At 42.2% G+C, this 26,234-nt stretch overlaps 1 protein-coding gene across 2 annotated transcripts in view; it reads left to right on the top strand.

Moving 5' to 3' along the window:
* The first annotated feature begins 1,801 nt into the window (after positions 1 to 1,801).
* ADD2 (adducin 2) overlaps positions 1,802 to 26,234 on the top strand; it is a 111,026-nt gene continuing 86,593 nt past the window's right edge. The window contains exon 1 of one of the 2 annotated variants that reach the window (XM_027622600.2): positions 1,802 to 2,153. The gene's annotated coding sequence lies outside the window, so the exon portion shown is untranslated. Of the gene's footprint in view, positions 2,154 to 2,214; positions 2,449 to 26,234 lie in introns of those variants that run through there. The other variant, XM_027622601.2, reaches the window with a different exon arrangement.

Genomic DNA, 26,234 nt, shown 5'->3' on the forward strand with positions numbered 1-26,234 from the left:
TAAGCTCTGGGGCCATATTGTGTGAATTTGAATCCTTGCCCAGCCACCCACTAGCTGTATGACCTTGGGCAGGTTACCTAAACTCTCTGTGTGTCAGTCTCTTCAACTGTAAAATGGGGGTAATAATAGTACTGTCCTTATGGAGTTCTTGTGAGGATTAAATGAATAAAAATGCATGTAAAGCCCTCAGAACAGTGGCAGGAGCCAACAAGAGTTTGCAATTACTAGTTTGAGAAAGCTAAATAATACCTCAGGAAGAGAAATTTTTGAGTGATGAAGATGACTAAGGGGATTTATGAAGCCTGCTATTTCTGGACTAAACAAAAATTCTCTATTCCCTTTTTGGGTTCTATTTCAGAAAAGGGCCCACCATAACTATGATTTCAGGGCTGTGGAGAAGATGTTCCTGACTCCCTAGATATCATCACTCAGCACCAATAATGCATAGCCACCTGAAGTGACTCAATAAACACATGACTTCCTGGTTCTGGCCAGACAGACCTTGGGTCCTGGTGGCTCAGCTGCTTATAATTCTAGCAGGTTTTGACAGGAGAATGGGGAAAGGGCTTGTGGACTCAGCAATTCTGAAAGTGAAATGGGAATGAATGAGAAGCTCTGGGTAGGAAAGGAGGGGATAGAGACTGGGGGATGGAGAGGTTGGAAGAGCTAGAGCAGAAAGACACAACTTACTCTGGCATCTGAGATGGAATATTTGCCAGTTCTAGGGTGGTTGTGGTGGGCATTTTCTCTTTTTCCACATCAGTAGTAGTTCACATGGAGTGGCATTTCTTAAATGGCAGTGTGCAAAGGAATTACTAGGGATACATGTTAAAAAATAAACTTCCTAGGCCCACCTCCAGAGATTCTGATTCTGCAGCAGCACTGTAGTGGAGTCAGGTGATTTTTATGGGAGCGTCAAAGGTGATGATGGCCCCAGAATCTAGAAGGAGCAGAGGGGCCGTGATCTGGTTGGGGGAAGTGACCAGGGGCTTTTTTGGAAGCCATACTTGCCCTGTAATCGACATTTTAAAAAAGCTGGTAGAGTGGATGCTGATTTGGGGAAGCTGGTGGAGCTTATGGGGGTCTAAAGTCCAAGCTACCATATTCATACTCTGAGGGCATATTGAGAAACACTGTCAGAAAGTACAAGTGGAAGATGCTTTAAGTACATTGTCATTTTACAGACTAAGACAATAATGCCCAGAAAGCTTAAGTGACTGCATCAAAGTCACACAGCTAGTTAATGGCAGGTCTGAGACTGTAATCAAGGATTCTGGTTCTCCACCCAGTTCCCTTATTCACTAAACACCTGTTCCCTCTGGGATGAGGAGAGGGATGAGAGGAGGAAGTAATGAAAATTGGAGGGAGCTGGGCTTACAGTCCCAGACCATAGCACAACAACAAAAATTTTGCTCTAATTGAAGATGGAGTCAGAATTAGGATAATTTTGACTCAGAATTCAAGTGGCCAACAATTGCTATTAAAATCCCTAATAGTTAATTTTCTAAAGGCAGATGTCCTTCCCAGACAATAAATAATCCATCTGTAAGACTTTTTTTTTAATCCCAGGGAGGATATACCGTTTAAGGAAGCTCGCGTTTCAGGTTTTCTTCCTAGTAACAAAATCCTCATATTAGCTCTTGGCTCTTGTGGGCAGTTGGTAGTGCCGGAGTGGACGTGGGCAGAGGCCGGGCGGCGGGACTGCGGCAGCGCAGGCGGCGGGACTGCGGGTGGGGGGGCACTGCAGCACCACGGCCCTGGGGCAGCCGGGCAGCGGCCCGCTAGAGGGGGCGCTGTGGGCGCCGCCAAGCGTCCTTTTGTCAGCGCGCACCGCCAAGGGAGCTCTCATTTCCTCCCAGCCTCGTGCGGGAAATGGATTTAATTCTGACGGCAGGGCTGTAAGGGGCGAGCGGGAACGAAAGCCTTTTGTCAAGGAGTAGCAGCCTCTGTTGTCTGTAATTACCACTGACGCGGAGAAGCTGCATTGCTGGTGGAATTCCAGGCAGCTCTGACAAGTGTGGGGCTGCAGGATGGGAAGAAAACATTGCTCTGCAGATTAGCTGGGTGCATTTATTAAGCAGACACCCAAAGGAAAAGACAACAAAGCAAAACAACAGTGGAAGACCAGGGATGGATAAGATGCTGTGCCGGAGGTAAGCCCGTCTTGGGAATGGGCATCGTGGCTTGCCTTGGTTTTGTTTCTTTTAATGGAATTTGAGACCCCTACAGCATCCCTCCACTGTGCGCGAGCTGGTTGGTCCCGATTGGCGAGCGTCTGCTAGTGTGTGTGTCTGTGATGCAGCCCTTCCCCACGGCAGTGTGTTTTGTGCCTAAAGCTTTCTGTTGACGACGTAGCATTGGAGGTTCTTCGGAAAGCGGGGTTGAGTAGCCCTGGCCTCTGCGAGGGGATGGTCGGACGTACCTCGCTCTGAGTGCCACGCCTGACAGGTGGGGCTTTCTTCTCGGTCAGGGCTGGAGGGTGGCAAGCATCGCCTCACGGGGGCTGCCCCTCCCTTCCCTTCCGGCTCGGCCGCCGCCCTCCGGGGGAGGGAGGTGCGGGGTGCTAGGCGGGCTGGGCGCCTCCCCCGGGCGTCGTCAAGGCTCGAGGCGGGGCACTCTGCCGCAGCTGCGGGGCCGCAGGTGCGGCATCGGCAGCCGCCTGCGTTTGGAGCAGGGGAGCTGGCACGTGAGCGGGTCCCAGTGGATCTGGATTTTTATGCCACTCCACCACTTTGGAAGGAAAAAAGGCCACTGTCCCCAAGAGGTCTTGCCAGTGTGTTCTCTTAGCGTTCATCTCCCTTCCCCTCTCTTTTCCTGCCTCTTCTTCCCCCCTCCCCGCCTCCCCCCCCCCCCCCCCCGGTCCCCGGGTTGGAGGCCACCCTTGGCCCGGGAGGCTGGGTGGGGTGGGGGTGGGCCGCGTCTGCCAGTTTTGAAATCACGACCACTGAGCTACCAGGTGTTAGGTTAGGGGGAGTGGGGGCGGGGCAGACTGCTTTAGGATGCCGATCAGGCTCTCTGTCTAGCCTATTGTCTTGCTTTTTCTCCCCTTTCCTTTTCGTCTGTAATCTCCACCCCTTGCCAAAGAGAGGGAGAAAGAAAGACTGAAAGCCCCAGGAGAGAGAGAGCGAGAGAGCGAGCGAGAGAAAGAGAAGGAAAGGGGGGAAAAAACCCCAGCCCACACCCTATCAAATTCTTTTAAAAATTGTCATTTATCTGTGACACATGATTATTACCCATCTGTTTCTTTACACCCACTCTTCCCTCTTGCAGTTTGTTGTCTAAGGTTCAACTGGCTGAAATAAGCCTTATTAATAATAGAAATCAAATCTCAGTTTGCTAAATGGACATTTTGTTCTTTCTGACTAAGCCCAAAGGAGGGGTTGATATGACATCCTGGTGTGAGCAAGTGATTGGAGAGGGTATACCTACCTCCTTTCACATCTAGTGTGTGGGTCTAGTTAAGGTACATGAGATGCTTGTTTAACATGTACAGTAGGGGTGGCCTCTTTAAAGGGATTTAAACATTGGGTTTCATTTTAAGAGAGAATTGGCCAACATTTGAAGTGAAAGTGCTTTAAATGAATAAAAGCAGGTAACTGAAGTTTCAGACTTGCAAGTCACTCTGGCCACTAGCATATGAATAGTATATGTTAGGGATTTAACAGAGGAATTTAGAACATTTAATATTTTTGCTTTATAGTGTTCTACCTTCATTCTGTAAAGCGATCAGACTTTTGTCAATGTGTATGGACCAGGATTTTGCCCAGCCCTGCTTCCCCCACCCCCGTCCACTTTTCATCTCCCCACCCCCAATAGCAAACCTTTTATTATTGTAATTTCAGTATATTTTGAGGAACCATTAAAGATAAATCATTCTTTGATCCCAAATCCATACATTTTTGTGGGAAGCCGTATATTCTTTCTTGTCCGATTGCCTAGCCTTATTAGAAATCTGCTTGTTAGATACAAAATGTATAACACTGCCTGAAATGACGCACCTTATGGTGTGGTTTCTGGGTTTGCGTTGAATTGGCTTTAAGTGTTAGGATGGTGCTAGAATTAGCAAATCACAGCTATTCTTTAAGAGTTTACAGGTGATCAAATATGTTTGTTGGGACAGAGTTTAGTGTTAAGGTTTTAAATGTATGTTTAAAAGACTTTGATAAATATATTTATCACCTACCTTGTTCTACAAGGAATTTAAGACAGTTTATCGGGCTTCATAAAACATAGCAAGGGAGACTAACTTAGAAGTAAATGAGAAAGAAAAAAGACTAAGGGTAGAGATATAAAATGGTATTAAGCATGAAGCTAATACAAAAATACAAGCATAAGACCTTCTACACTTGGTATGAAGGTAAATCCAGCTCTAAACTTTCCAGCATCTCATGGAAAAAGGAGAACTGACCAACCCATGACTCATATGTTTTATTTATTCATTGACTCATTCACCCATTTGTTCATTTAACAAACACTCAGTGAGGACCTACTATGTGCCGGGTTCTGTGAAGGGTGCAGGGACAGACATGGTCTCTGTCCTGACAGCAATTACAGATGAATGCGAGGAACTGACATTCATCAAGGAAACCCTGTAAATGAATGTATAATTACAGATCGTGCTGAGAGCTGTGCAGAAAAAGTATGAAAACACAAAATGTCACATGTCCAGAACATAAAACAAAAAATAAAAACTTCTTAAGTGAAGCACAATTCTTGATTCTAAGAGCAGAAAGGAACTCTTCACAAATATGACAGTGTTTGGAATGATGTCTTCAATCATGTTCTTGTCAGACACAAGGAGGGTTTCATACTGCTGTTTTTAAAGTGTTCCTCAGTGTGAGCTCATATCACTCATGGGTCTCTCAGACCACTGGGGTTCTGGGAATATATACATTTTGAGGAATCTGTGTCTTCTCTGAAATTAGCAGTTTTACTTCAGTGATAATCTTAATTAATAATAAAAATGTGTTCTGGATTATCTTGATGGCAACTCCAAAGCCAATGATGGGGCCTGTATTTGCCTCTGTATCTTCCCATGTGAGCCAAAGGCAGGCCTAGTGGCTCAGGTTATGAGGCAGAGAGGAGTTTAATTAGAGGTACATGGAGAGAATGGTGAGTCCACACAGGGCACAGGCTCGTCAGACTCAAAAGAACAATTCCTGGGATCAGCACTATATTGGCAAGGAATGATGGTCTCATGCTAGTTGCACCTTCATATGCACGAGTTGCAGCAACTTACTTAGCAGCAGGTGATGTAGTGAAAACACAATGACAGAGTTGCTGTTGCTGGTTTCAGCAATAATTGAATTAGATCTACATTTAATGCAGATTTGGTAACCCCCGATAACTACCTTATGTCCAAAGCAATGAGACGAGTAATTTGGTGTAATGATTGAGTGGAGCCAGACTGTCTGACTTCAAATTCATTTTTTTACTTACTAGCTGTGAAACTTGGGCAAGTTACTCAACCTCTCTGATCCTCAGTTTCTTCTTTTGATAATATGGAGATAAATATGTGGTATTGATTTCATCATGATATTACAAGGATTAGAATTACATATGAAAGACTTGGAGCATATAGTAAAGTTCAATAGATGTTGGTCATTACTACGATTTTTATTATTATGAAATGGCACCCATTTATGCAGGCATCTCAGGATGGGTTTTAGTAGAATTTTAAATTATGGTACCTGATTTCTTCAAGGTAGCAAACACATTTTTGAGGTTATTAATATTGTTTTGCACACATGCTTTATAAGTTGTCTGCATTAGTATTGTTGAAGCCAAAAATCAGATAGTGATAACACGTAGCAACTAGACCTGAGACTATATCTTTCTGTTGTTAAACCCAAAATGGTGTTTTAATTCCAGCAAAACAATATTATCTGTTGCAGGAAGTTAATTTTATTAGTTTGGCGTTTTAAAGTTTTATAGTTACAGGGCTCTTGGGTGGCTCAGTTGGTTAAGTGACTGCCTTCAGCTCAGGTCATGATCCTGGAGTCCTGGGATCGAGTCCCACATCGGGTTCCCTGCTCAGCAGGGAGTCTGCTTCTCCCTCTGACCCTCCCTCCTCTCATGTGCGTGCTCTCTCTCTCTTTCTCTTTTTCAAATAAATAAATAAATCTTTAAAAAAATAAAGTTTTATAGTTACATTTATTTGTAAATTGATTTTGGCATTTTGGTTATATAAAAGCTATAATGCCTGGATGTTTATAACTGGTCTTTTTTTTTTTTTAAGATTTTATTTATTTATTTGACAGACAGATACATAGCAAGAGAGGGAGCACCAGTACGGGGAGTGGGAGAGGGAGAAGCAGGCTTCCCGCTGAGCAGGGAGCCCGATGCAGGGCTTGATCCCAGGACCCTGGGATCATGACCTGAGCTGAAGGCAGATGCTTAATGACTAAGCCACCCAAGCACCCCTATAACTGGTCTTTATGAGTGTACATATTTAAGTTACATTTTAATAAAAGCGACTTAGGTCAGCCTGGGTCCATGAGAAATTTTTTTCTTCAAAAGAGATTTTTGTATAGTTTAAGCATTTTGGACTGTGTACAAGGACATACCCAAGATGCTTGGAGTAGAATTTCGAATCTCTAGAAGAGAGATTGGAGTCCTAATATTTTACTCTATATAACTTGAGTACCATAGTTTTAGCTTGAAAGAATTTTAAGACAGTAATACCAAAACTGCCTCTGTTTACAACAACAACAAAGTCCCACCAGATTCAAATAGCACCTATGGAATGGCAAGCTTCCAGCAAAGATTCGTCCTGGCCTAACTTCCATGATAAACCACATATGAGAGGTTTGTCAATGTTATTGAATGAGGTGAAAAGAAAGTCTTTTCTCTGTGGACTACAATGTTCGACTGTATAGATTAAAACGAGTTTATTGATTATATTGTTCAAATCTGTTTTTAAGTTTCCTTTGTACTTAACTGAGCTGTCAAAGATTACAAGAAATATGCCAGTCTCCCATTATAATTTTTGATAGCTTTCCTTTTGATATATACATATCATAGACTTATGCATTTATATTACAGACAGGTTTTATTTGATGCTGTGTTACTTAGGGCCCTGGTTGCCAAGGACTGATGGCTTTTTTGGGATGGGGGACATATAGTGCTAAAACCAGGACATGCTAGGCAAAGGAAGACAGATCTATTTTAGTTGCAGAGAAGAGAGAGATAACAATGGGCCCAGATTCTTCAAGGTCTCTTTAGAAGATATGGTAGAGATGGTGCCAATCGACATCAACCAGCCCATGATTCAACAAGGGGCCCTCCCTAGAAGAGGCAGGGATATTCTTCCAGGTGAGTCCTAGAATAATTCTCAGGCTCAATGCACCAGGCTTGGATGGGCTATGGTGTGGTCAGGGGGAAGGTGAGGTATTAATCACAGGGCTCTAGGAAATTTATCAGCACCTTCCACCTTGAGTAACTGGACCCCAATCCTGATGTGTGCTGAGGGAGCCCCCAGTAACGTGGGGCTTTAACATAGCCAGCTTCAAACCAGGTCAGTTCTGATCACCCCCAACAGTTGTAGCTGAAAATAAAGATAAGTACATAAATGTCACTTGGTCCAGCCATAAATATCTCTAGTGTACTTGGTATGACATAGGACCTCACTCCACAAGCAACCTGGACAAGACCTGGAGGCTAGGGAATTTAGGATGTGGTTGCCAGAAAGCAAATACGGGAGCTCCATATGATATCTGGAATGGTCTTCCCTGGTCCCAGCCTTGAAGTGGCTGAAAAAAACTGAGGAAGCCAAGTAGCAAATTGACTTCTGTGAGTGGCAGCTTTAAGGACCATTGACACTCTTCACCCCATGCCCTCCCCCAACACAGACAGCTGATTGAACCAGGCACGGGCCTGTGAGGACTTGGATCTCAGGGCTGGTAGCCATGTTAGGCCAAACAGGGAAGGGAGTCAGGGTGAGGAGACAAAACAAACAAAAACAACCCCCCCGCAAAGAAAACCGCCCAAAACAAAACAAAAAACAAGACAAGAGGGTGATGATAGGTTGTCCCCCTACTCCCCTAGCCAATTTAAAGAAGAAGCCACTTGGTTTTCCTGAGGTGGCCAAGTGATTCTAGTTCTGGTAGCTTCCATGAGGCCCAGCTAGACCTTGGTCCCTGTGTTGATGAGCTTGCCTTCTATCCTGCCTGGGCTAGTTTGCTTGAGCTTGTGTTTTATCAGTCACACTGCTCCTGGCTAGAACCTTGGATTACTCCAGAGCCTCCCACTTCTCTTGCCTACATTGAACTCGAACTCCTTCCATCAATCCAGAGTGATCTTTCTGAAACAGAAATTGAATCTTGACATTCCTCTACTCTCAGGATAAAACCCAAACTCCTTACCTTGACATCTTCTTCCTTCACACTCCACCCCCTAGGTAGGCTGACCCACCATCTTCCTGGACATGCCCCCTCTACACACCTCCCCCACAGTTTCCACACCTTTCTCAGGCTCTTTCCTCCAAACTTACATACCCTCCCCCCACTTTTGTCTGGCAAGTTGCTTCTTTTAGAAAGCCAACTGAATAGACAAACTTCTAGCAAGCCTGATTAAGATAAAAACAATACAAGAAATGAAAGGTTGTATGCTAACATATGTGAAAATCTTGATGAAGTGGACATTTTCACAGAACATGTGAACTATGACTATTTCAAGAAATCGAATGTCCTGTTTCTGGATGGGAAGAGTAGTTGTTGCAAAGATGTCGATTCCTCACAGATTCTGCCACATAGATGGCAGCCTACCTGGTAACCAGAAGTGATGCAGATTTGTTCCTATTTTTCTCTTCCTTTGGTCATTTTCTGTGGAATTTTAAAAGGGGTACTTAACTGCATACACTCCGCTGCAAATCATTGTATTAAAGGGAAAGCCAATACATGTGCATTTGAATGTAATTTATAAATTGTTTTTCTTGAAGAGCAAATGAAGTTATTAAACTTTGAAATGCATGGAGACTTTATGAAGACAATTTCTTTTAACAGTCGACATGATTTTCAGCCCATATTATTTTATTGAGTATGAATTTTATTATATTTACTTTCTTTATTCAGCAAGGAGCCCATATAAGAATCTCTTGACTTTTGCTTTTATTTTTTTATTTTTTAAGATTTTATTTATTTGACAGAGAGACAGCACAAGTAGGCTGAGCAGCAGGCAGAGGGAGAGGGAGAAGCAGGCTTCTCTCAGGCTCCATGCTGAGCAGGGAGCCTGACACGGGGTTCGATCCCAGGACCCTGGGATCATGACCTGAGCGGAAGACAGCCACTTAACTGACTGAGCCACCCAGCCGCCCCTCTTGACTTTTGCTTTTAAAAAAATTGATGGCAAAAGGGCATCTGGGTGGCTCAATCAGTTGAGCATCCAATTCTTGATTTCAGCTCAAGTCATGATCTCGGGGGTGGTGAGTTTGGGCCCCGAGTTAGGGCTCCATGCTCAGCATGGAGTCTGCTTGAGATTCTCTCCCCCTCTCCATCTGCCCCTTTCCCAACTCACACTCTCACACACACACTCTCTAAAATAAATAAATAAAATCTTAAAAGAATTGATGGTGAAAAGATAGTCAAAAAGTGAGGGTGCATTCAATTCCTTCCTCCTTTACTGTGTCTGATGGCAGAGCATCCATACTGATTATCTCAACATTACTTTATTTAGAATTGATTCTTCTTCCCTCTTAGCACCACATTTCCCTTAGATCCTTCCAACACCCTCGTTTGTGTCCCAAATTAGCTACATCTGTTACCATAGTTATGCAGTATCCAGCTTAACCCATTCCATGCTTGTTCCTGCTGTACTGTGCATGAGACTTCCTTTCTTGCATTTCCAGAAGACCTATCATTATTTTTCTTTTTCTCCTGCCCCCCCCCGCCCCGTTTTTACTGTTTTTAAGGCAATGTGTGTGCATAGTTAATAAATCAAATAGGACTGAAGGGCTTATAACAGAAAGCAACAATCCCTGCCCCAGTCCAAATCCTTATCCACAGACAGGCAAACTGCTTTTAGCTGTTTCCCATTCTGTTGTAGTTACCTCTGTATCTCAAAATAATATGTATACATTGCTGCTTCTGAATTTAGCAACTTTGATCATCATCTAGTGACCTCATGCCATGACAGTCAAGGATGTAGTTTATATCATACATACATACATCTCCTCACTCTCTTTCTGAGGTCATCTCTGTGGCTCCAGACAATGCATTGATTAAAACCAGATTTCTCATTCCATGGACTGTTAATTGGGTCATTTGACTCTACTCTGTGTAAGGTAAGTCTACTACCACCACCTCTCTTTGCCCTGCTTCCTCTCTCCCCCTAGCTTCCCTTTACTTTTGCATTATCAAAGTTGATAAAATATTCATTCTGTTCCATGGCCATAGTTAGTTTCTATTATTTGTCTATAATTATGGTAATTCTAAAAGCTGAAGGTTTTCACATTGTTCATTATCTGGGTTGGTATTGTTCACAAGTAATAATCTAGGATTTCATATCCTCCTTAGGGACTCCCATATCTCAACCCTTGGGCCCCTAGATAGCAAATGCTCCCAGGATGACCCTGGGGACACCAGCACCACCACAGCTGTCCTCATTCATCCCCTGAAGGGTGTGCAGTTTCTCTAAGGAGACCCCTCCAGTGATCAAGTTGATGAACTGAGAAACAGCGGTGTCTGCATACTATTTTGAGATGCAGAGGTAACTACAGCTGAGTGCCTGGCTGTGGGGGTCACTGAATGCACGCAGGAGAAGAGGTGAGTGGGGTCTGCTGCTCCACAGAGACCTGCAATTTGTGCTCCAGTGTCCAGTCTCTTTTTTCTTCCTGCCCTGTATCTTGCCTGCCCTGTCAGAGTCTGGGACATCTTCAGGGCTCTGCCACAGATCATCTGCCTCCTTGGCTTCAGCATCTTCTGCCTAAAATTTGGGCTGAGGTTTCTTTTGCTTCAAACATTAGTTACCCGTGCCCCATCTGCTTTTTGTCCTACAGAAACTTGCTGAAATCTCTCCTCTGATAACAACCTGCTTTCACTTTGTTATGGGATTATGCATTTTTATTCCCTTATGGTCAATTTGATGGAGTCCAAGGAGAGAGAGAAAGGAACATAGGGATAGGAGAGATTAGGCCTGCCGTCTTGAATTAGAAGCCAAGGACATTAGTTTTGAATCAAGCCACGCATAATAGCAATAAAATAAGCTATTGGCATGCCCTGATTTAAATTTAAACCCTAGTGAAGTTTGTCCTTCTTTGTCATGAAAATACCTTCGAATATGTACGGAACCTCTCAACTCAATCCCAGCATCTTCTGCCATCTAGTATGGTGCAGAAACACTGAATCATTCTTCCATCCCACACTAAGATGAATGATTTTTAGATTACATACAATTCTAACAGGCTGAGTTGTTTCTCTTCAGAAAGGTGCAAGTGACAAATTAGAAGAGTTTGGCTAATAGTCTGAAAGAGCCCCGGATAAGAGGGTTAAGAGAAGACAGAAACTTCTCCGGGAAACCTGGGCTGCAGTTATTGGCCAGTTGCTATGGAAGGTCATTTGTCAGAGTTGCCGCTACTTGATTTGGATGCACAAAGTAAGGAACTAACCCTGTGTGTCCTCAGAGGGAGAGGGGCTGCTGGCTTTTTTTTTTTTTAACCTGGATAAAAAGGAGGGATTTGTGGGTGCCAAAGGCTTTGTTCAGAGAGTAAATCTGGAGTTATGTCGCATAAGAAATTTCAGTTCCCTCTATGTTTCCATCTAATTTGGAGAGAATTGCTTCATTCTTCAGCCGTAGCAATGATCACTGAGACAGAAGACAGTTTAGGGATGCTGCTTTATATATCTTAACTGTTAAAGTTACAGGCTGTAAAAACTCTTGCCAGCTTTGGAGCCTGTATTTGTTATACTTGGTTCTGAACTGAAGATGTGTCAGGTTTAAGGATGTCAAAGAATTAAAATCTGCTTTTCAAAATCTATTATATTTATGGATGAAATGATCAAGGTCTATAATTTGTCTCAAAATCTTTTTTTATTGGGGGATGAATGGGGTTGAGGTGAATGGAGATGGATTACAAGTTGATAATTGCTGAGATTGGGTATAATATCTAAACTAGCACTTTTTAGAGTGAAAGGAGGTGCTATTAGTAATTACATTGGAATAGGAGACATGACCCAGACCCTTTCAGGAAAATTGCAGTCTACTCTGAAGCTAGATGATGGGTACTTGGGGTTCATTATATATTATGCTCTAATTTTGCATATTTGCAAATTTTTCCATAATTAAATATGTCTACTGTTTTATCCTCTGCTGTTTTGTTAAAATTGGAAACTTTAATCTTAACCATGATGTTAAACATAAGTCAACTTTAAACATAATATGAAAATAGCTAGAGAATATTGTTAAAGTTAATTTACAATAATGGGACAAAAGTCCATAGATTCTGTAACTGGGACACCCAGGAAACAATAATTAAGTCGACAATGTTATAAAGCATATCTCTAGCTTTAGTTATGCAAAAGGGCCTTGTTTTTATTGCTGTGAATTGGGCTCATCAGGATTTTATGGATGGGTGGTTTCATCCTCAGAAAGGTCAAGTCTGCTGAGAAATGAGCAGAGCCAAGAAAGCGGGGCTTCGATTTGCAGAGCAAGTCCACATGCTGATCTGTAATTATTTTAATGTCTCTCCTATTTGAGGTTCTCCATTACCTTTTACCTGCTGAAATAGTCTTTCAAAGTTAGTCAGAATTTGAGAAAGAAGGTCTCCATTCTTGCTCTATAATTACCATGGTATGTCATCCCATGGTTTAGTGAAGTTTTTGCTTCTGCGCATGTGAGGTGGTATGGCTGACTTACGTGGATGAGGCAGCAAGGGTGGGCTCTGTCTTTCAGGATGTCAGTTATTTTGTTTCTGCCAATCAGAGGGCCCAAGTGGTTGTGGATTTGGAGTGAGGTTCTTAGTGCCCTATTCAGAGAGGGGTTGAGATGAATGCCCAGCTGCCAGATGGCACCTTGAAAGGAGTCTGGGAGTACCAGGCAAGGTACTATATCATATGTGGGCTCTTTCAAGGCTAGGATGCTGCTTCAATAGAATCAGGAATCAGTTCTTTAAAAATGATTTGTTCTTTTTTTCTTTTTATTAATATATAATGTATTATTTGTTTCAGGGGTACAGGTCTGTGATTCATCAGTCTTACACAATTCACAGTGTTCACCATAGCACATACCCTCCTCAATGTCCATCACCTAGCCACCCCATCCCTCCCACCCCCCTCCACTCCAGCAACCCTCAGTTTGTTTCCTGAGATTAAGAGTCTCTTATTTTTTGTCTCCCTCTCTGGTTTCATCTTGTTTCATTTTTCCCTCCCTTCCCCTATGATCCTCTGCCTTGTTTCTCAAATTCTATGTATCAGTGAGATCATATGATAATTGTCTTTCTCTGACTGACTTATTTCACTTAGCATAATACCCTCTAGTTCCATCCACGTTGTTGCAAATAGCAAGATTTCATTTTTGATGGCTGCATAATATTCCATTGTATATATATGTACATTGTGTATATATATATATTCCATTGTGTGTGTGTGTGTATATATATATATATACACACACACACACACACACATATACCACATATTCTTTATCCATTCATCTGTTAATGGACATCGAGGTTCTTTCCATAGTTTGGCTATTGTGGACATTGCTTCTATAAATAGTGCACGTGCCCCTTTGGATCACTACATTTGTATCTTGGGGTAAATACCCAGTAGTGCAATTGCTGGGTCATAGGGTAGATCTAAAAATGATTTGTTCTGATGCTATTGGTGTTACTGGTATAATTTACTATATTGTGTCCCCTGTATTATGCAAAAGAAGGTCACCTCTTAATTTATTTGCTTGTGCTTTTTAAAGTCAAGCTTATTGAGATATAATATACATAGAGTACAATTCATCTTTCTTAGGTCTATTGTTCTATGAATTTTGACAAATATATATATTCATGTAATCACCACCACAATCAAGATAGAACAAGGTTCCCTTGTGTCCCTTTGTAGTGAATCTCCCCCATCCACCCACAGCCCCTGACAACTACCCATCTGGTTGTGCCTTTTCCAGAATGTCCTATAAATGGGATCATACAGTGTAGTCTTTTTTCTCCAACTTCTTTCACTTTGTATAATGTTTTTGAGATTAATCCTCGTTGCTACAAATATCAGTAGTTCATTTCTTTTGATTGCTGAGTAATGTTTACTTGGATGGCTATAGTTTGTTTAGCTCTCCACCCATTAAAGGACATTCAGGTTGTTCCCAGTTTTTGATGATTATAAATAAAGCCACTGTACATATTGACATACAAATTTTTGTGTATTTTAGTTCTCTTGGATAAATAAATACCTAGGAGTGGGGTTGCATTGTGATGTTGTAAGTGTATTCTTAACTTTACAAGAAACTGCCAAACTGTTTCCAAAATGACCGTACCCCATTTTGCATCCCCACCAGCAATGTATTAGAGTTCTAGTTGCTCTAAACTAGGTATTGCTAGTTGTTTGTTTGTTTGTTTTAATTCTAGCCATTATGATAGATGTGGGGTAGTATCTCATTGTGGTTTTAATTTGCATTTCTTTAATGTCAATGACTCTGAGCGTCTTTTCATGAGCTTGAATGCCATAGTATCTCTTTTTTGGTTGTTTCTTTTAAATGTCTGCAAGTTTCTGCCATTCTGAGGCAAACAGGAGAAGGGGTATTTCCTCAGTTTCAAAGGGGGAGCAGAAGCATAATGGGGGAGCACTATAGGGGGATGTAGGGAGAGTTGCCTAAGAGGAAGGTAATATAGGAAGGGTGGAGGGGGTAAAGTCAGGAGCTGGGGTATCTCATCCTTCCCTCCTGCCCAGGCTGCTTCTGGAGCTCTTCTTTGGAGGATGTTGTGGTTTGTATTATGAGGAGCTACTCCCTTAGGAAGTAAGGGAGGGATGGAAGAAGACAGCTGTAATATTGATTCCATTTTTTTTAATGTGCTTACTCCAAGTTCTTGTCTTTATATCCTTAGTTCAGTAAATATCTCTTTAAAATAGATGTTTGGCCCAGATAATCCCTTCTGTTAATTTTGGGCAGAAGGGAAAGGAGAGTTATATAAAAAATATTCAAGAAAATGCATATTTAAATTTGATTGATGTAGGGACTCAAAGAGATATTTGAATACTCATGTTCATAGCAGCTTTATTCACAATAGCTAAAACATAGAAGCAACTCAGGTGTCCATTGATGGATGAAGGATAAGGAAAATGTGGTATATACAAACAGTGGAATAATATTCAGGCTTAACAAAGAAGAAAATTCCAGGGTGCTTAGGTGGTCCAGTCAGTTAAGCGTCTGCCTTCGGCTCAGGTCATCATCTCAGGGTCCTGGGATCAAGCCCCACATTGGGCTCCCTGCTCAGTGGAGAGTCTGCTTCTCCCTCTCCCTCTGGCCCTCCCTGCTGCTTGTGTTCTCTCTCAAATAAATGAATAAAATCTTTAAAAAAATAAGGAAGAAAATTCTGACATATAGTACAACATGGATGAAACTTGAGGACATACACTAAGTGAAGTAAGTCAGTCACAGAAAGACAAATACTGTATGATTTTATTTATACGAGGTGCTTAGAGTCATCAAAATCATAGCGACAGAAAGTAGCATGGTGGTGGCCAGGGTTTGGGGTGGGGAAAATTGTTTAATGGTTTAGTGTTTAATAGATATAGTGTCCCAATTTTACAAGATGTAAAGAGTTCTGGAGATGGATGCAAGTGATGGTTGCACAACATTGTGAATGGTACACTTAAAACTGGTTAAGATGAGACATTTTATGTTATGTGCATTTTACAGCAAATGAAGTTTAATGTGATTGAGGTATGCTAGCAACAATGAATTATCACAGTGGTAAGTAAGTTTGTTATGGTTTGACTTGAATATCAGCCGCTCAGTAAGTGTTTACTGAACACCCTCTATGTGTAGCTACTCTTCCAGGTGCTGAGCATGCCTTGGTGAACCAGGAGATCACACTCTAGTGAGGAAAAGAGGAGGATGTGGGGATTTGAGGAGAGAGTGAGAAGGTGGGAAATGATCCTCTTGAAGAGTCTACACCAAGGAAGGTTGTTTGGTATTGTTTAGAAATCATTTGAAAGGTATGAAGAGAATTTTGAAATAAGCCCAATTTGCACAGCTGTGTGCAAGGGTCAACTACTCAGATGTACACTGGGAGCAAGGTCTTGTAGTGTTTGACCAAAGGTGGGGCTCTTTGAGGTGAGAACAGTGAAGGAGAGAGGAACAGAGGAGTTAGAGGTACTTTGCAAGGAGATTACTACCCAGCTGGACTAGTTAATATAAGCTAGATAAGGAAGGATGTGAAGAGTGGACCTTGGGGGTAGGTAGTGAAAAAATAAGTAGAAGGTCTTGGAGACATTGGAGAATCAGAGTAGGTAGGCTGGAAGGGGATGGTTAAGGAGGAGGATGTGAAATCCAGATGTTGGAAGTGGTAATCTTATTGATGATGACGAGGTCTAGGGTATATGACTATGGGAGTTGGGTGGCTGAGGCTGGGGTGGAAAGAGAGATGATTGGCATGGGAGGCCAAGAAAATGTGAGGCTGGGTGTTGGTGGATCACCGCATGGGTGGGAATGTTGAAGTCATCAGGAATGAGAAAGGGGAAGATGGTAAAGTCATCAGTGAGTGAGGGGAATGACCAGGAGAGTGGTGGGGGATAGCCACAAGGGGGCTGATGGCAAGCCTGTCTAGTTGGGAGCTATGGACTCCCAGGGCAATGGGGTTTTTGAAGCAATGGAAGTTGGGCGCCTGGGTGGCTCAGTTGGTTAAGCGACTGCCTTCGGCTCAGGTCATGATCCTGGCGTCCTGGGATCGAGTCCTACATCGGGCTCCCTGCTCAGCAGGGAGTCTGCTTCTCCCTCTGACCCTCTTCCCTCTCATGCTCTCTCTCTCTCAAATAAATAAATAAAATCTTAAAAAAAAAAAGAAAAATGAAGCAATGGAAGTAGATGTAAGTGGCTGTAAGGCACACAGAAGCTATCTACATGGTACCAAGGCCCTGAATATATGGGATGTGTGCTGTGAGAGAACAGTGAGCTCAGGGGAGAGTGAGGCTTTAGATTGTTTATTTTTGGATCACAGAAATGGGCTTTATGTAGCAGATTTAGGGAATCCTGCAAAGAGTTATAGGATTGTTCATGAGAGTGGCTTCCAAGCAGAAAGGAGGGTAACCAAGGAGGCGTTATTGACTTTGGGCTGTTCAAAACTCAATTAAAGGCAATTAACAGTATCTGGTGTTGTTTATGAAAGTACTAGTCTCATGAGAGATCTCCTAGCAGTTCTTGTGCATTGTGAGAAGAGAAGGAAAACTTGCTCTCTTGAGGCATCTTGTATCTTCGTGTCATTAATTCATGCATTACCTCCAGCCATAAATCTCACAGAAAGGACAGAAGGTTTCTGTCCTTCCATATCACCATCTTGCTGTGGCTCTGAGATGACTCTTTTGTCTAGCCTTGCTCTGCTGATGGTGACCTTTAACAAAATAAACTGCAACAGGAAAAATAAGGATTGACGGAGAAGTTGCACTTCCTCAAAATTCATGCTCATGCATTAGAACAGGACATTTTTGGAGGAATGAAGCATGTTACAGGGAAGGGTGAGTTTTCTTAAATGCCTGGCCAAAAATCTCAGAAAAACACCCTGCACTATGTGGCAATCCTGAGGCATTTACTTTCCCACTCTCCAAAATAAGTATTTCACTCCTCTTTTTTTTTTTTTTTTAATTTCCTTTCCTTCCACTCCCACCCACCTTGCTGGGTGCCTCCAATTTCATTGAGAGAAGAAGCAATGAGCAGAGTGGCCCTTCTTTTATCAGGAGCCATCCTTTCTCTGGAATCTCTCACCTTCTCAAAACCACCACTCCAGCAATTGGTCATTCTCTTCTCTGCATCGTCGGCTTCTCTCTTTCTCTCTCCCTCTCTCTGTCTCTCTACTGCAACATTTCCATTGGCATTCAGGCATGCTCTAGTATCTCCTACCTAAGCATCTCAGCTACTACCCCATTTCTCTCTTTATGTTCTCAGCAAAACTCCTTGCAAGAATTGCCTTGCTCACTGTCTTACTTTCTCTTCCCCATTGTCTATATGTGGGCTTCTGTCCTCTCTATGCTACTGAGACTGTTCTTGTCAAGGTCATTAATGACCTTCTTGTTGCTAAATCTAATGGACTCTTGGGGCGCCTGGGTGGCTCCGTCGTTAAGCGTCTGCCTTTGGCTCAGGTCATGATCCCAGGGTCCTGGGATCGAGCCCCACGTTGGGCTCCCTCCTCCGCGGGAAGCCTGCTTCTCCCTCTCCCACTCCCCCTGCTTGTGTTCCCTCTCTTGCTGTGTCTCTCTCTGTCAAATAAATAAAATATTTTAAAATAATAAATCTAAGGGACTCTTCTCTGTTCTTATCCTACTGACCCATCAGCAGCTTTCAACACAGTGGACCTCTTCTTAAAACATTCTATTATCTGGCTTTCTGGGACCCTTCACTCTCCTGGTTTTCCCTTGCCTCACTGGCTGTTCCTCTTCTTCCTCTGTGAGATTCTATTCACCTCTACCAGACCTCTGAATGTGGGAGAGTCCCATAGCTCTACCCTGGGCCACTTAGTCTCCCTTATACACTGCCCCTAGGGGAGCTCATCCAGGCCTTCGCTTTAGACTCTGTTTGTATGTTGATGCGTCTAGTCTCTTTTTTCCCAGAACTCTAGATTAGTGCTACTCAAACTTTATTGTGCATATGGATCACCTGGGGATCTTGGTAAAATGCACATTCTGATTCCATTGCTCAGAGGTGGGGCCTAAGATTCTGCATTTCCAGCAAGCTCCTAGGTGATGCTGAGGCTACTAGTCTTGGGATCTTACTTTGAGTAGTGTTGAGCAGTGAGGCTGCAGACTTGTATTCCTAAGTGCCATTCCCAATGCCTCCATTGGGAATCCTCCTTGACATTTCTACATGGATGTCTTACAGATAACTCAGACCAAGCCTAACATGATCCTAGTAGAGTCCTGATTTCTTTCCTCAAACCCGCTTTTCTCTGTGTTACATCATCCTCCCAGTTGCTCGTACCAAAAAATCTTGGAATTGTCCTTGGTTTTCTCTCTTTTCTTCACTTTCCCATCCAATCTATCAGCCATTTCTATTGGCTTAATCCTCTAAAACATATCCCAAATATTTCACTTGGGTCAATCATAATAGTAGTAGCTGACTTTTACTGAGCACTTTCTACATATCAGGCTGTGTTAATGATTTGCTATAGACAGAATGTTTGTCTCTCCCCAGAATTCATATATTGAAACCTAATCCCTAATTCTATGGTATTTGGAGGTAGAGGACTTTGGAGATGATTAAGTCATGAGGGCTCTGCAATAATGAGATTAATGACCTTATAAAAGAGACCTCAGAGAGCTTGCTTGTCTCTTCTGCTATGTAAGGACAGTGAGAAAACAGCTATGAACTGGAAAGCACACCCTCACCAGACACCAAATCTACTGGTGCCATGATCATGGACTTCCCAGCCTCCAGAACTGAAATAAATAGATTTCTGTTGTTTATTAACTACCAGTCTATAATATTTTGTTATGACAGCTTGAACTAAGACAATACTGTACATTTGTATTTATATATATTAAAAAGCTAATGATCACAACAACACTATAAGGAAGATGGTATTATTCTCATTATTTAGATGAGGAAAACTTTTTTCTAGGTAATGCTGTATAAATGAACAGTTTATGACTTTAAAAACCCAATTCATTCCTTTGGTTTATTGTCTCTTTTGTGGTACATAGGGGTCAACAGGGCTACTGATATACTTAGAGAATTAGGGAGGCACAATCTTAAGTTTCTGTGTCCTTGCTAAGTACAAATTACACAGCAAATATCCATAGGCAAATGTCCAAAGGGTGTGCGTGTTACAGAATTTATAGTCTCTTTGGCTTTCTCAAATCATTTTTGGCAAGAGCTATATGCACTTAAAATGTTAAAAATATTTGTCTGATAATTATAATATTATGATGCAACCTTACAAAAACACTGTGCCTTGTAGTGTCCTTGTGCAAAGCAGGGATTCTTTTATTTTCACTCCTGCATTTCCTGTAACCTATGAGATACATTGAGAACACAACCTTCAAGCTCCAAGATGGATTCCTTTGCTAAGCTTCATTTGCGTTGATCGGTTTCAAGAGTATGGTGCTCTGTGTTGGTTATCACGCTTACAACCTATGATGGGAAGTGGCTGGGGTTCAGGAAAAAGCAACCTACATGATCTAGTAGGGAGAAAGTAGTTCATATGAAGAAAAATCTCAAGGATTTGGGGTTGTTTAGATTGGAGAACAGGTGGAGCGACTACTTTGTTATACTGTTCCTTTTAAAGGAAATATTTAGTAAACTTGGTAAAATAAAGACATAAAGATATATCTTTTTTAAAGATTTATTTATTTTATGTGGGGGAGAGGGAGTGGGGAGATGGGCAGAGGGACAGAATCTTCAAGTAGACTCCCTGCTGAGTATGGAGCCCGACACAGGGTTCTATCCCATCACCCTAAGATCATGACCTGAGTCAAAACCAAGAGTCAGATGCTTAACTGACTGAACCACCCAGGCGCCCCATAAAGACATCTTTTGTAATGTGAGTCATTTACCTGGCTTTATAAGTGTGAGTTTCTCTGAAGGGTGGGAGAGGGAGACACACATTCATCATTATCCTAGTGATTTCTATTATACCTTTCTCTAAAGAACCATTCCTCTCTTTTAGAACTTCCAGTATGCCAAGGCAGAGAGTACACCAAACATAACACTGTAGTCCTTTCTCTAGTTCAGTTCAAATATCCTTGGAAGTAAGATTCTTGCATATAAATGAAAGCTCAAAAGGAGCCCCCACCATTAGCAAGGGCCTGCCATTCTTTATGTTTCTGGGGAACATGTGTCAGATGTCCTATATATGAAATGCTCACTAGAATTCCAGCATGTCAAAGCAGAAGGGACCATGCTGACCTTCCAGTCCACCCCTGGAGTTATAGAGAGCAGACAGACGAAGCCAAGAGAAGACAAGACACTGATCCTTCAAGACGAGGCCATAATTACTGGCAAATCCAGGGTTCCTGAAAAGCTGTTCTTCAGGACATTTCTTTCTAAATGTCAATTTCTCCCTTTTTTAATGTCAGAGTTTTCAAGATGCTATTTGGTTTCAAGGAAAAGAGACAGGAGGAATATAAGTTCTTTGCAAGAATCTAAATATGGTAGAGGAGACAGGGCTGAGCCAGGCCTCCATCCATGATGATCCTTAATCCTTATCATGGACATGGAGAAAAATTTACTGTGATTTAAACTTTATTACAATGTCACAAAGTATATTAGTTTCCTAGGGCTGGCTTAACAAAATACTGTAAACTGGATGGCTCACACAGCAGATTTATATGTTCATAGTTCTGGAGGGTAGACTTCTGGAATCAAGGTATTGGCAGGGTCATGCTCCCTCTGGAAGCTGTAAGGGAAGAATCCTCCCTTGCCTGTTCCTGCCTTCTGGTGATTACCAGCAATCCTTCGGGTATCCTTGGCTTGCAGCCACATCACTCCAATCACTGCCTCCATCATCACATAGACTTCTCCTCTGTGCTTGTGTGTCCTTTGTGTCTCTTTATATCCAAATCACCCTCTCCTTATAAGGACCCCCATCAGTGGATTTAGGGCCCTTCCTAATCCACTATGACTTCTTAATTTTCTACAAACACCCTATTTCTAAATAAGGTCACATTCACAAGTTCCAGTTAGACATGAATTTTGGGGAGATACCATTCAATCCAGTATGCAAAGCTATAATGATTTTATATTTTAACTTTTACTAAGAATTTATATTTGTATGCTCTAGAAAGGCATGTTTTTTCTTAGTCCAGAGAGAGAATATGCACCTGAAGCATTGCTTTCCAAAGTGTATCTGTTAGAACACTATTCTCAAGAAATGTAACATGAAATAAAAGTTTCAATTGTCAAGAAACTTCGGGAGACACTGTATTCTGCCCTCCTCTTGAAGCATCATGAAGTATCTAGGATATAAAAGTTTGAGAAAGGTCCTGTAACAAGGACCTGCGTATACCTTACCAATTCCAAAGTTTATTGGACAGGGAGCACTTTTGTCTGTGTCTCTATTTTGGTTAAGGGTTGCCTCCACCTCATGAAAAACCCATCCACAGTAGCTTAGTCCAGTAGGGATTTATTACCCTCATCTAAAAAGTTCAGAGGTCAGAGTCTGGGATTGACACAGTGGCTCGTTATGGTACCAATATATCAGGTTCCTTCTATCTCTCTGCTGTGCCATGCTCAGCACGTGGTATTCTTTCTCTTGAAAGTTTTCAAACCAGGTACTCCATTTCTAATCTCCCAACTACCTTCTAGTCAGAGAGGAGGAGGAAGTGGTGAGGGAGAAGGGGGAGCATTTCTATCAAGAAATCCGACTTTCCCAGAAATTCCCAGCAGATTTTTGCTTGCACATTATTGACTAGGATTGTATTATATAGTTGTTTCCTGCTTCAGGGAAGGCTGAGAAGTGTAGGGCTTTTTGCTGGGTACATTGTACTTTGGACAAAATTGAAGTTCTGTTAGGAAGGAAGAAAGAGAGGTGATATTGCCTCAGCAGCTGTTTGTGACGGCCACATACATGATTTCCCATGACATTAGTGACCAAGAGATCACCCTTGTTAAAGATGTGTCCACATTGTCCTTCAGAAGACAGTGTTTCCTACAGAGTTCTAGGTGTTTCGCACCAGCCTTCAAGTTTAATCCTACCAAACATTTTAGCTCATTTCAACTCAGGAAGTTTGAAGTGCCCATACTTATATGTCTCCATGTTACCCTAAATGCCTTTTAAATTATTTAATGGCTTGATGTGTGCTTGCACTCCTAAGTGAATTTCATTTTCTTTAATGTGCTCTAATGGAATTTGGAGCTTCCCTCTCTATGACCCCAAATCCCTTAAATATATAGCTGCCATGTTTAAAGTAATACATTTGGAATGCATTGTAGAAGCATCACCATTTCTTCTGTCCAACATTTAAAGCAGTGAAAAGACAAACTTCCACTTTCTCAGAGACAATGGATGCTGCCTTGTGACTTAGGAGACTTTGTCAGTGCCAGGGTTCTCAATGATCACTGTTGTGGTCACTTATTCTAATCACCAGGGGCTCCAAAGCGCATGCCTCCATTCCCAGGTAGGACCTGCAATGTGAAGCCTATTGCAGGAGGAGCCAAAAGGGTCTCCTCTTTTTGGTTCTCCCCCTTTTACTTTGTATGGTCAGGGAGAGCACACAGGCCAGGAGAAAGAGGGCTAGTTAGTGCAGCATAGCATAGCTTAGCCTGAAGAATACAGCAGACCATAATGTCAAAGAGAAAGATACAGAGACATACAACAGATTCTAAAAAAGGTTTCCTTTTGATCTCTGTTTGAATATACGGTGTTTCTTTTTTTAATTTTTATTGTTATGTTAATCACCATACATTACATCATTAGTTTTGGATGTAGTGTTCCATGATTCACTGTTTGTGCATAACACCCAGTGCTCCATGCAGAACGTGCTCTCTTTAATACCCATCACCAGGCTAACCCATCCCCCCACCGCCCTCCCCTCTAGAACCCTCAGTTTGTTTCTCAGAGTCCATCATCTCTCATGGTTGGTCTCCCCCTCCGATTTCCCCCCCTTCTGAATATATGGTGTTTCTAATCTTACCTCTGGAGATAGGTGAGGAGGAGGAAAGGACCCACAGGGTAAGGCAATCAGGTCATCAAACCTGAGAACAGGAATATTCTTTGCAAGTGAGGGCCTAGTGGCTTGGGGAAAACAATCATGGAGATTGGGCCATTCTCCATTCTCTGCGACATATACAAGCTCTTTCCTTCATTCTGGGTGCAGGTAGCCAAACTGGGATATCAAAACACCTGTTTTTCCTTTCAACAAAAACACATCAAGATTTCTTAAAAACCATTAAAACTCTATGCCATTATACATTAAAATGTATATATACACATACACTAAAAAAAAAAAAAAAAAAACACACAGGTTATACTGGTCTCATATCCAAAGGCAGCAGCTAAAGGAACAAATGCCCTTCTACTATTTTGGTAGATGGCATACTATTCAGAAAAAAAAATTTCAATTTGTAATCCCCCTGAGTGCAAAGGAAATGATTTGTTTATCACAGAATAATGTCTCAGAAAGGTCACTCTGAAAATTGTAAGTGGTTCCCAAGCTACTGACCCATAGATACTGTCTCCAGAATATAAAATGTGTATAGAAAGTGTAAGGAGGAGAGTAATGTAGCAGAAACCAGGAGGAGTTTCTCTTGCCTGAGTGGCTGTGTTGGGGCAGAGTGGATGAGCACGTGCCGTGCGGCTCTGGATTGTATCTCAAGACTTGGCTTCCTTGTTTGAATCTATTGTTGGACTCTTAGTTCTGAAGCGCAGGAACCATTTGCTAAACCTTTTTTTTTTTGTAGTTTTCTGGTTTTATTAATATTAATACGATGTGCACATAGCTATCTATTCATTTTCTTCACTGTGCAGCCTGGCATTGGGATTGGCAACTCTGATGGCCAGCTGGGCTGCTCTTTCCACAGTAGCTTTGTGGTTCTTGGAGGAGACATTGTCAGCAATCTCTGCACGGTGAGATTTGTTGCACATTATCAGCACTTTAAGCTCCTTGAAATTGTGGGCTAGGAACTTCCAGAAGCCCCTGGGCAGCCTGTACTTTGTTTTCTTGTTGCTCCCATAACCGATGTTGGGCATCAAGATCTGGCTCTTGAATCTTCTGTACACCCTATTTTCATGCCTCTGGATTTCTGCCAGTTGAGCTTAATTTTGACATATTGGTCTGACTGGTGCCAGATGAACTTCTTGGTCCTCTTTTTAACAATCTTGGGCTCCAGCAGAGTCTGAGGGTGACTGTGATGCCGAGTAGGGGATGGCTGCCACTTCTGCAGGCAGAGCCTACTTGCTAAACATTTGCTGTCTCCCAGGACTTAGCCCAAAAACTGTGAGATGAGTAAGGACACAGGAAAGAAAGGATGCCCCAGTAAATCCATCCAAAAACATTTGTCTCAGCAAAAACTTTTGGCTCAGATGCTAATCCAGTAGCTACAGGCTGTACTTAGTAGTGGGAAGCCGAGCCCCTAAGGGGACAGTTGCTGTCTTAGAGATGAGTGTGGATGAGACCTGGAACTCTGGGCTTGCAGGGAAATCTCAAGGCCAGGGAGCTTGGTGAGTATCCTAGGATGACATAGCTAGTAAACTACCAAATAAAAGACCTTGACCCAAGTATTTGGACTCCAAGGTCAGTGATTTCCCACCTCACCCCAGGCTGCAGGGTGGAAGAGTTCGATTGCCTGAATTAGAAACCTGATTGTCTTCACTTACTAGGTGTGTGACTGAGGACACATCTTTTCACCTCTGTTGCTCAGTTTACTCATCTTGATGGGACCTACTTCATTAGGGTCATTGTGAGGATGAAAGGAATGATTGCATGGGGTTAGCGCCTGGCCCTGTGAACTCTTCCCTAGTGTTAGCATCTGCCAGCTCTACTATTATCAGTGCTTTTCATATTTGCATCTTCTTTAAGGCCCAGGAATAAGAAGAAAGCTGGGTTGTATGCTAGGCACTGAAATTGAAGAGAACCACCAGAGAGACTCACCGTGATAAATAATTCCACTACCCACTGACAAGTGCTGTAAGACCTCAGAGAGGCCGGTTAATTCTGCTCAAGAGATCAGAGAAAATGTCACAGAAGGGCTGACATTTGAGCTGGGCCTTACAAAGCAAGTTGGAATACTCCTGCTTGATTTGATTCCTTCTTGAAAGAATCCTTTTAAGCACAAAACCTCTATTTATTGGGTGCTATTTTATAAGTGATCATTGTAGTTGCAGGCTCCCTAGCTCATTATTATTTGAGTTCTGTCAAGGGGATATTTGTTACTTACAACTTTTCCCCACCATTTGCATAATATGTAGATTTAAAAAATAGATTTGCTTCACAACGAATTTAGATTAAACTAGTCCTTGTTTTGGCAATAATTGACATGGAGAGATATTTATGCAATATATACAGTTAATTTGTTTCTCTATTGGCTACAGATGCTGGACTCAATTTATCTCCTCTCTGCAGGGTCTTTTGTTGTCCTTGAATATCCATCTC

The sequence above is a fragment of the Zalophus californianus genome, chromosome 8, assembly GCF_009762305.2.
Source record: "Zalophus californianus isolate mZalCal1 chromosome 8, mZalCal1.pri.v2, whole genome shotgun sequence".
Taxonomy (NCBI): Eukaryota; Metazoa; Chordata; class Mammalia; order Carnivora; family Otariidae; genus Zalophus; species Zalophus californianus.